General features: G+C 44.2%; 1 long non-coding RNA gene across 1 annotated transcript; it reads left to right on the top strand.

Moving 5' to 3' along the window:
• The first annotated feature begins 1,060 nt into the window (after window positions 1-1,060).
• On the top strand, window positions 1,061-3,943 carry LOC112584660. Its single transcript, XR_003109017.3, has 3 exons — window positions 1,061-1,273; window positions 1,845-2,107; window positions 2,668-3,943. It is a non-coding gene; the product is annotated as an uncharacterized LOC112584660 (long non-coding RNA).
• Window positions 3,944-8,771: the final 4,828 nt, after the last annotated feature.

Raw genomic sequence — 8,771 nt, 5'->3', positions numbered from 1 at the left:
GATTTTATTTTCATGAGCTCCCAAATCGCTGTGGATGGTGACTTCAGCCATGAAATTAAAAGACGTTTGCTCCTTGGAAGCAAAGCTATAGTAAACCTAGACAGTGTATTATAGACCAGAGATGTCACTTTGCTGACAAAGGTCCGTATAGTCAAAGCTATGGTTTTTGCAGTAGTTATGTACAGATATGAGAGTTGGACCATAAATAAAGCTGAGTGCCAAAGAACTGATACTTTCAAATTGTGGTGCTGGAGAAGACTCTTGAGAGTCCCTTGGACAGGAAGATCAAACCAGTCAATCCTAAAGGAAATCAGTCCTGAATATTCATTGGAAGGACTGATGCTGAAGCTGAAGTGCCAATACTTTGACCACCTGATGCAAAGAGATGACATTGGAAAAGACTCAGATGTTGGTAAAGACTGAAGGGAAAAGGAGAAGAGAGCAGCAGAGGATGAGATGGTTAGATAGAATCACCGACTCAAGGACATGAATTTGAGCAAACTCCGGGAGATAGTAAAGGATGAATAGGGAAGCCTGGCATGCTGCATGAGGTTTCTAAGAGTCAGACACGACTTAGCGACTGAACAAAAATGGCCAGTGCTTGACATCAGGGTAGTCTAAGTGTCAGTGGGCCAAGGCATGGCTTAAGGTTTGAGGCCAGAACCTCTCATGAGCAGACAAGAGCCTTCTTTGTCATGGTGACAGCTTTGCTTAGTTTCACCCCTCATTTCTCAGATCACTCCCTGAGAGTTGGACCCAATTACTTTTGCACATGAGTTAGAAATGTATGAAAGAGAGTTTGAATTTCTCACCCCCTTCTCTAAGCAAAATCGATGGCAGAGGCTGCAGCGAGTTGCTGTGGTTCTCTCGTGGGCTAGTAAGTGAGAAGCTAAGGAAAAGCTGTGCTAGCCCCAGGGTTTACCTGGGATTCTAGAACCAGCCAGGGACAAACCCACCACAATGAGCAGCACATTAGGTTCCTTCTAGCCACATTGTTTGAGGATGTGCACAGAGCCTGGCAAGATTGCAGACGTGGGGGATGAAGAAGGGAAGTGGCTTGTCTACGCTCTCGTGGTGACTCAGTAGCAGGACAATTTAAGAGAATCCAGGAGCTTTGACTAACCGGCTACTCAGCCATGACCCTGCCCTGTTGAAGGAAGTAGAAAGGACGGGAATTGGTCAGTCAACAGCACTCAGGTGCCAAGTCGTGAACACACTGTGGGGAGGAGACCGGCGACAGAAAATGACTGGAAGACACAAGGAATCCCTAAAAGTATGTGGGTTGAGAAGAGAGTGCCTGCATGCCACGCATGTGAAGTAACTTCAGAAGACTTACAGAGGGGAGGGTGCAGAATAATATTGTCTGATGCTGCAGGCCACACGGAGCTGGGTACCCGTGGTTGATGGCGATGATGGGTTATGAGCACCCACGAGGAAGAGGGGAGGGAGGAGGAGTGATCGCAGGACAAGCCGGGTGACTTGGGGAGTCACTGGGTCGCCTCCAGCCCTAGCCCCGGGTGACTTAGCGAGAAAGTGCTGAGCTAGGTTCTGGAAGGGGAAGTCTGTCCAGGAGAAAGGCGGGACTTGGCCTGGCTGGGGCCCAGCGTGAATGAGGGGTGTGTGTGGACAGCGGGCAGACAGGCAGGCCTGGGGCGCAGAGGTTGGAGTAGGGGTTACCAACAGACATGGAAGAAAAGAAACAAAGAATGTCTGGCCAGCATCCTCATTATTTTTTGGTTTTATGGTAAACATGGTGAAACTCTTTCTTAAAAGTGGCCATTATAGAGGGTGGGGGTAGGAGAGAAACCACAGTGATTTCTTTCTTTCTTTCTTTTTTTTTTCAGGATCGAAAAAATGTTCTCCACAAACTAAACAAAGTTAGATTGGGAAATGCAGCATGGTACCATGGGGGCCTGGTTTGGCCATGACCCGCCTGCCCACAGGCGCCGGCCTCAGATGCTCACAGCGGCCTGGGGAGAGAGGGGACACTTTGACTTTTCAAGATCTAAGAGTTATGGTTCCCTTTTGGCAAAATGCCTTTTGTCCTGTGATACACTTGAGTCCTTTGTGATACACTTGAGCACCGACTGTGGCCTTGGCAGCCCAGGTGAGTGCCTTACCTGCCTTACGTGCCCTGGGACGGACTCCTCCCGAGACCCAGGGAGGGCACTGATGCCCTTGTATTCAGTGCCCTTGGGGTGGGGGCTGCTGTGTGGCCTGAAAGGTGACTTCCCTGGGATGACAGGCCTTCTTGGGTGACGCTAGCGGTAAGGAATTCGCCTGCAATGCAAGAGACATAAGAGACACAGGTTCAATCCCTGGGTCGGGAAGATCCCCTGGAGAAGGAAATGGCACCCCACTCCAGTACTCTTGCCTGAGAATCCCATGGACAGAGGAGCCTGACAGGCTACAGTCCATGGGGTCACGAAGAGTCAGACACAAGTGAAGTGACTTAGAAGGCACGCACTGGGAATACAGAGCTGTACGTCATTAAAGAAACATAGGGATCCCAGAATGACAAGACTGAACTCTGCCTTCAAAACAGAACAGGAGGAAAAATGGCTGCTAGGGACCTAGATGGCCTTGCTGAGTTGAATTCTTGGGTGATTTGATTCAATGAAGCCATTCATTTCAAAGCTGCCTCTTTTTTTTTTTTTTAACAAAAAGGTAGGAGTCATTCAACCTTCTTCAGCAGATGGAAGTGATTTTTAAGTGAATACAGAAAGCAGCCCCACCCACACCCTCCTCTGTCAGGAATGAAGCATCTGTGATGGAAGATATCTGCAGCCTGGGGAAAAAATTAACTGCGACAGCTCCATTGCACGTTGTGGGGTCATATTTTTATTGATGTGAAATTCTTGCTCTCTACTATCCGATTTTTGTTAACTACTGAATCTAAATCTTGTCGGGTCTTGTGCTTGCCAACCCCTGTAATTAGCATGATATCCTAGATTGTTTTTAAATTGAAGTGGCCTGGTTTCTGTGTCTAACCTGTGCAGTTAGAGGCCCCGGGGCTGAGATTATATCTGGGGCTCTCCCTGGACCCCTCTCTTCCACGCCCTGGCTGGAGACTGAGCATCAAAACCTCCCGTGGAAACCTGGATCCAGAGTTCAGGAACTGGGAGGCTGGCACAGGAGAGGGGGTGCGGGTGATGTCAAGCACCCTTCTCTGGGACTTGCAAGTTGCCACAGGGGGGGTGGCACATCCCCCCCACCCCCCACCCCCGCCCCATTGCTGGCTGTGCATGGTAAGGATGGGCTCCATCCTCAGTGGGAGGGCTTCGCTATCTCACACAAGGCTGCCTACAGGGCTTGAACACTTCAATGTGGGGAGGAGACGCCCAGATTTGGATACTGGCTTGGCCAGTCCTGGTGCGGATGTCCAGCCTCTCTGCTGGGTGAAGGCTGAATCCTGGCACCCGCCAGTGCAGCTTTTTCCTCGCAGCCTAGATGAGACAATTAGAAAAACCAGAGCCTGGAGAATCCCAGGGACGGGGAAGCCTGGTGGGCTGCTGTCTATGGGTCGCACAGAGTCGGACACGACTGAAGCAACTTAGCAGCAGCATCAGCAGCGGCAGAGAGGTAAAGAGAACTTCCGCTCAATCCTAGCTTCTGTCTTCTCAATAGAGGAGAGCGTGGCAACCCACTCCAATATTCTTGCCTGGAGAATCCTATGGACAGAGGAGCCCTACAGTTCATGGGGTCAAAGAGTCAGACGCGACTAAAGCGTGACCATCTCATCAGAGGATCCCTCCCACCTACCCTACACCACCGAACCAAATGGACCAACGACATCAGGCAGCTTCTTTTAAATCTCACCCCCAGGGCCTCTAACTGCACAGGTAAGACACAGAAACCAGGCCACTGCAATTTAAAAGAAGCCTTGCAGCTTCTTAAAGACCAGGGTCAAGTGCATATAAAGTCCTTCCGTTACTTACCTTCACATTGGTCTCAATGGTTTATTTCAAATTCTAATCTATTCGTTGATAGCTTTTCCTGAATGGTCTCCAAAAGCTCTCTGCAAAAGCGATTTACAGAGTGGCTGACCAGTGTGCTAATCCGCACACTGAAGGAAGGATCGTGTAGCTAAGAACTGCCAAACAGTCAGAAGAGACATGTTATCCCCAAGGCAAGAAGTGCAGTTAGCGGGGTTAGGGACCAGGATTTGGGGGCCACATAGCTGCTTGTAGCGAGAAGGTTCTTGCATGAAGAATCTTCTCAACTATCTTTCCTTGCCCACAGCTAAATAGTAGCTTCTACTTTAAATCCAGGTCACAGTCGTTAGCTACCAGCATGGTCGGCACTAGATACTCAACGAGTATGGATCAGTTTAAGATTTGCTTGAAAGTGAAAAGAGGAATTATTCAACAAATGGTGTTGGAACCATTGGCTAGCCATTTGGGAAAAAAAGTTTAGAACTTCCCTGGTGGTCCAGTGGTTAAGAGTCTGACCTCGCAATGCAGGGAGTACAGGTTTGACCCCTGGTCGAGGAACTAAGATCCTACATGCCACTCATGTAGCCAAGAAATAAAATAAATAAATAAATATAAACTTAAACTGATTCTTACCTTACTCGTCACTCCCAGGAAAGTAGATGTGGATAAAAACTTCAAAGATAAAATTTGAAACCACAAATTTAAAAACTGTGGGTGCATTTATTGCTCATCTCTGTTTGGAGAAGTCCTTTTTAGCAAGGAAGCCATAGATTAAAAAATCATAAATTTCATACCATAAAAGAAAACATAATTTTGTGTGACAAAAAGTACCTTAAAAATGACAAAACAGAAAATATTTGCAATATTTGTATACGAGAAACATGATTTAATTTATTTAAATTACAAAGAGCTCACACAAATCAATAAAGAAAAAGCAGAATAACACAATAGAAAATAAGGCAAAGGATATGAATGGACAGTTAAAAAGTGATGCAAATGTCTGATAAAAAATTTCACTGGAAACGACAAGATACCATTTTTCACCTAATTGTCAGAAATTGTAAAGTTTTATTATAATTAGTGCCTTGGAAGAAGATAGGTGGACAAGCAGGCATTTGCAAATATAAATGTAAGAACTGTCAACTGGTGTTCATTTGCCCAATATTAAGATCCTTCTAAGAGCAATTGAGTAATATCAATCATGATTTTAATGTCTATAACCTTTGATCCAAGAACTTCACTGCCTGAATTTAGCCTACAGTTACATTGGCAAAATTATGCCATGGGGGAACAGGGGAAATAGTGTCAGATTTTATTTTTTGGAGCTCCAAAATCACTGCAGATGGTGACTGCAGCCATGAAATTAAAAGATGCTTACTCCTTGGAAGAAAACTTATGACTAACCTAGATAGCATATTCAAAAGCGGAGGCACTACTTTGCCAACAAAGGTCTGTCTAGTCAAGGCTATGGTTTTTCCAGTAGTCATGTATGGATGTGAGAATTGGACTGTGAAGAAAGCTGAGTGCCAAAGAATTGATGCTTTTAAACTGTGGTGTTGGAGAAGACTCCTGAGAGTCCCTTGGACTGCAAGGAGATCCAACCAGTCCATTCTGAAGGAGATCAGCCCTGGGATTTCTTTGGAAGGAATGATGCTAAAGCTGAAACTCCAGTACTTTGGCCACCTGATGCGAAGAGTTGACTCATTGGAAAAGACCCTGATGCTGGGAGGGATTGGGGGCAGGAGGAGAAGGGGACGACAGAGGATGAGATGGCTGGATGGCATCACTGACTCGATGGACGTGAGTCTGAGTGAACTCCGGGAGTTGGTGATGGACAGGGAGGCCTGGCATGCTGTGATTCATGGGGTTGCAAAGACTTGGACACGACTGAGCGACGGAACTGAACTGAACTGAACTGATATAGGACAAGGATGCCCATGACAGCGTTGTTTGGAACAGCAGAAAGCTGGAATCCACTTAAAGGTCTATCAATGAGACCGGCTAGAAAATGGAACTCTAAGAAACAGTTTTAGTGTCTTAAAAAAAAAAAAAAATTAACAGGGTCTTCAGGTCATGAGACCAAGGATATGTGAGTTTATTTTTTATTTTTGTCTGCACAGCATGTGGGATCTTAGTTCCCCAACCAAGGATCAAACCCATGCCCCCCGAATTAGTAGTGCAGAGTCTGAACCACTAGACCACCAGAGAAGTCCAAGAAGCAGTTTTTAAAAAGGTTGAAAGGCGATTGGTAGAGCTAGATATAGAGGACCTTTGATTTTTTAATAAGTAGGAAGGGAAAGCAAGGCTCTGGGCAAGGTATTTAGGAATATCTGTTTTCTAATTGTGTACCTTACTAGCCAAAACTTTTGAACACATTCACTAACATATTTGTTGATTGATTTATACATATGTGAACCGATCCAAAAACAGCATAAAAAAGTGAATTCAAGCAAAGCATAAGATCTAAAATTTTTTCGGCTACGCTGAATTGTTTTAAGGACCTTTCCACCTTACACGTATGCACTTAGGCCACGTGAGTGACGTCAGTTCGTCACCTGGCAATTTTAAAATATATCTTCAAATTCTTTGACACACCTTCCATTGGTTTGTGTGATCTATGCCCTGTTCCCTTCAAATGGGGCAGACCTTTGCCCTTGTTTTGGCCACCAGGGTATGGCAGGAATGACAATATTGGATTCTGAGTCTAGATGAGAAAACACTGGTGCCTGGTTTGTTTTTAGTTTTCTGGGATGCAAAACCAAGAAAAGGGAAAGGACTGGCCAACACTGATGTTGATACTTGTGCGGAGGTTTAGACTTTGTTTAGACAGCACTTCCGTGCTATGAATAGTAGTCGCAGAAGTGATGAACACAGCACAGACAGACATGCTGTACTTGGAGAATTAGAATTAGAACCAGGAAAGGCCGGATAATATTTGCTCTTGCACAAGGACTAACATCATAGTGTTCCTGTGATTAATCATTGTATGGACTTACATCATTGTCGGTATCCGTTTATGCCGTTTGTCAGAAAAAACTGGGACCTGATTTCTTTCCCCAGCTCTCCTCCCTTCTTCCCTCCCTCTCTTTCCTTCTTCCCTCCCTTCTTTCTATCTCTTCTTCCTACCTTCTTTTAATATTTTTAACCCCCTGCTACATGCCAGACTCTGTAAGATAAGTACCTCACATTTAATGTACACACCTATTATTTCCACATCTCTCTGATTTTTTACTGTAACCAGGGGTTTACTTCTAGTCATAAAAGATGGTTTTCCTTAGATTTCTTGCCATATATCTCTTTCTCTTTATAAGACTTCATATGTTCTACAGTAAGTGTAAATTCACGTTTTATTATGAGAAAGCTAAAATGAAGTCTTTCTAAATACCTGCCCCAAATATGGGTAACTAACAAGATGACTATTCACTCTTCAATCTCTGGTCCATTGAGATGATAGACAGGTGGCTGGCTGGCTGGCTGGCTGGATTGATGGATGGATGAAAGGATGATGGGTGGATGGATAGATAGGTGACAGATGAATAGTTCCCCCACACTCACACTCGATGTAAGAGGAGGAAGGGAAGTAGTCAGGATAAAATAGTGGTTTCAGCACTATGTCTGATTGTCATAGTATTCACTTCAAACTGGAGAGACTTGTCAAACCAGTCATCCAGAAGAAAACAAAAACTCTCTCAACCTTGTCATTCAAATAAATGTCCGTTTTGAGTATTGTCTGTTTTTAAAGAGCATGGAGCTCATTTGGACATTTTGCATAATGGCTAGCATACTATGGCTATGTAGGAGATATTATAGGCTAAATTGTGTCTCCCCACCCCTCCTCAAATTTATAAAGTCCTAACCTTGGAATATGACTGTATTTGGAGATGATGTTTTAAAAGAGGTAATTTAGAATTCATCTGGGTGGGCCCTAATCCAATATGACTAGAAGAAGAAATTAAGACCCAGACCTATACAGAGGAAACCATGTGGACACAGAGTGGAGATGGCTGTCTACAAACCAGGAAGAGAAGCTTCAGGAGGAACCAACTCTACTGACACCTTGATCTTAAACTTCTAGCCTCTAGAATTGTGAGTAAATTTCTTCTGTTTAAACTGCTTAGTCTGTGGTATTTTTTTTATGACAGCCCTAACAAGCTAATACAGTAGATTTTTTTTAAAAATAAACTTTGGTTCAGTTTGTCTAAAAACAAGGACAGAGTCAGCAATATTTACATTCACATAGGTAGGTAACATGGTGTGGTATTTTATGCTTACCTGGTCTAGGCCTGGGTTCAATTTGTCCATCATTTACTAGCAATGTGGCCTTAGACAAATGACCTAATCTTTGTGCGCCTCTGTTCACATACATGTAAGCTAAGTTGATATAATAACAATTTAATAAGTTATATGCAGAGTACATCATGCGAAGTTCCAGGCTGGATGAATCACAAGCTGGACTCAAGATTGCTGGGAGAATTATCAACAACCTCAGATATGCAGATGATACCACTCTAACGACAGAAAACGAAGAGGAACTAAAGAGCCTCTTAATGAGGATGAAAGAAGAGAGTGGAAAAGCTGGCTTAAAACTCAACATTAAAAAAACTAATCTCATGGTATGCGGTCCCATCACTTCATGACAAATAGATGGGGAAAAAGTGCAAACAGTGGCAGATTTTATTTTCTTGGGCTCCAAAATCACTGTAGATGGTGATTGCAGCCACGAAATTAAAAGATGCTTGCTCCTTGGAAGAAAACCTATGACAAACCTAGACAGCATATTAAAAAGCAGAGACATCACTTTGCTGACAAAGATCCGTATAGTCAAAGCTATGTCTT

This window comes from Bubalus bubalis, chromosome 4, assembly GCF_019923935.1.
Source record: "Bubalus bubalis isolate 160015118507 breed Murrah chromosome 4, NDDB_SH_1, whole genome shotgun sequence".
In the NCBI taxonomy this organism is placed as follows: Eukaryota; Metazoa; Chordata; class Mammalia; order Artiodactyla; family Bovidae; genus Bubalus; species Bubalus bubalis.
The sequence above is the reverse complement of the archived record's forward strand: the minus strand, read 5'-3'. Positions and strand labels throughout refer to the sequence as shown.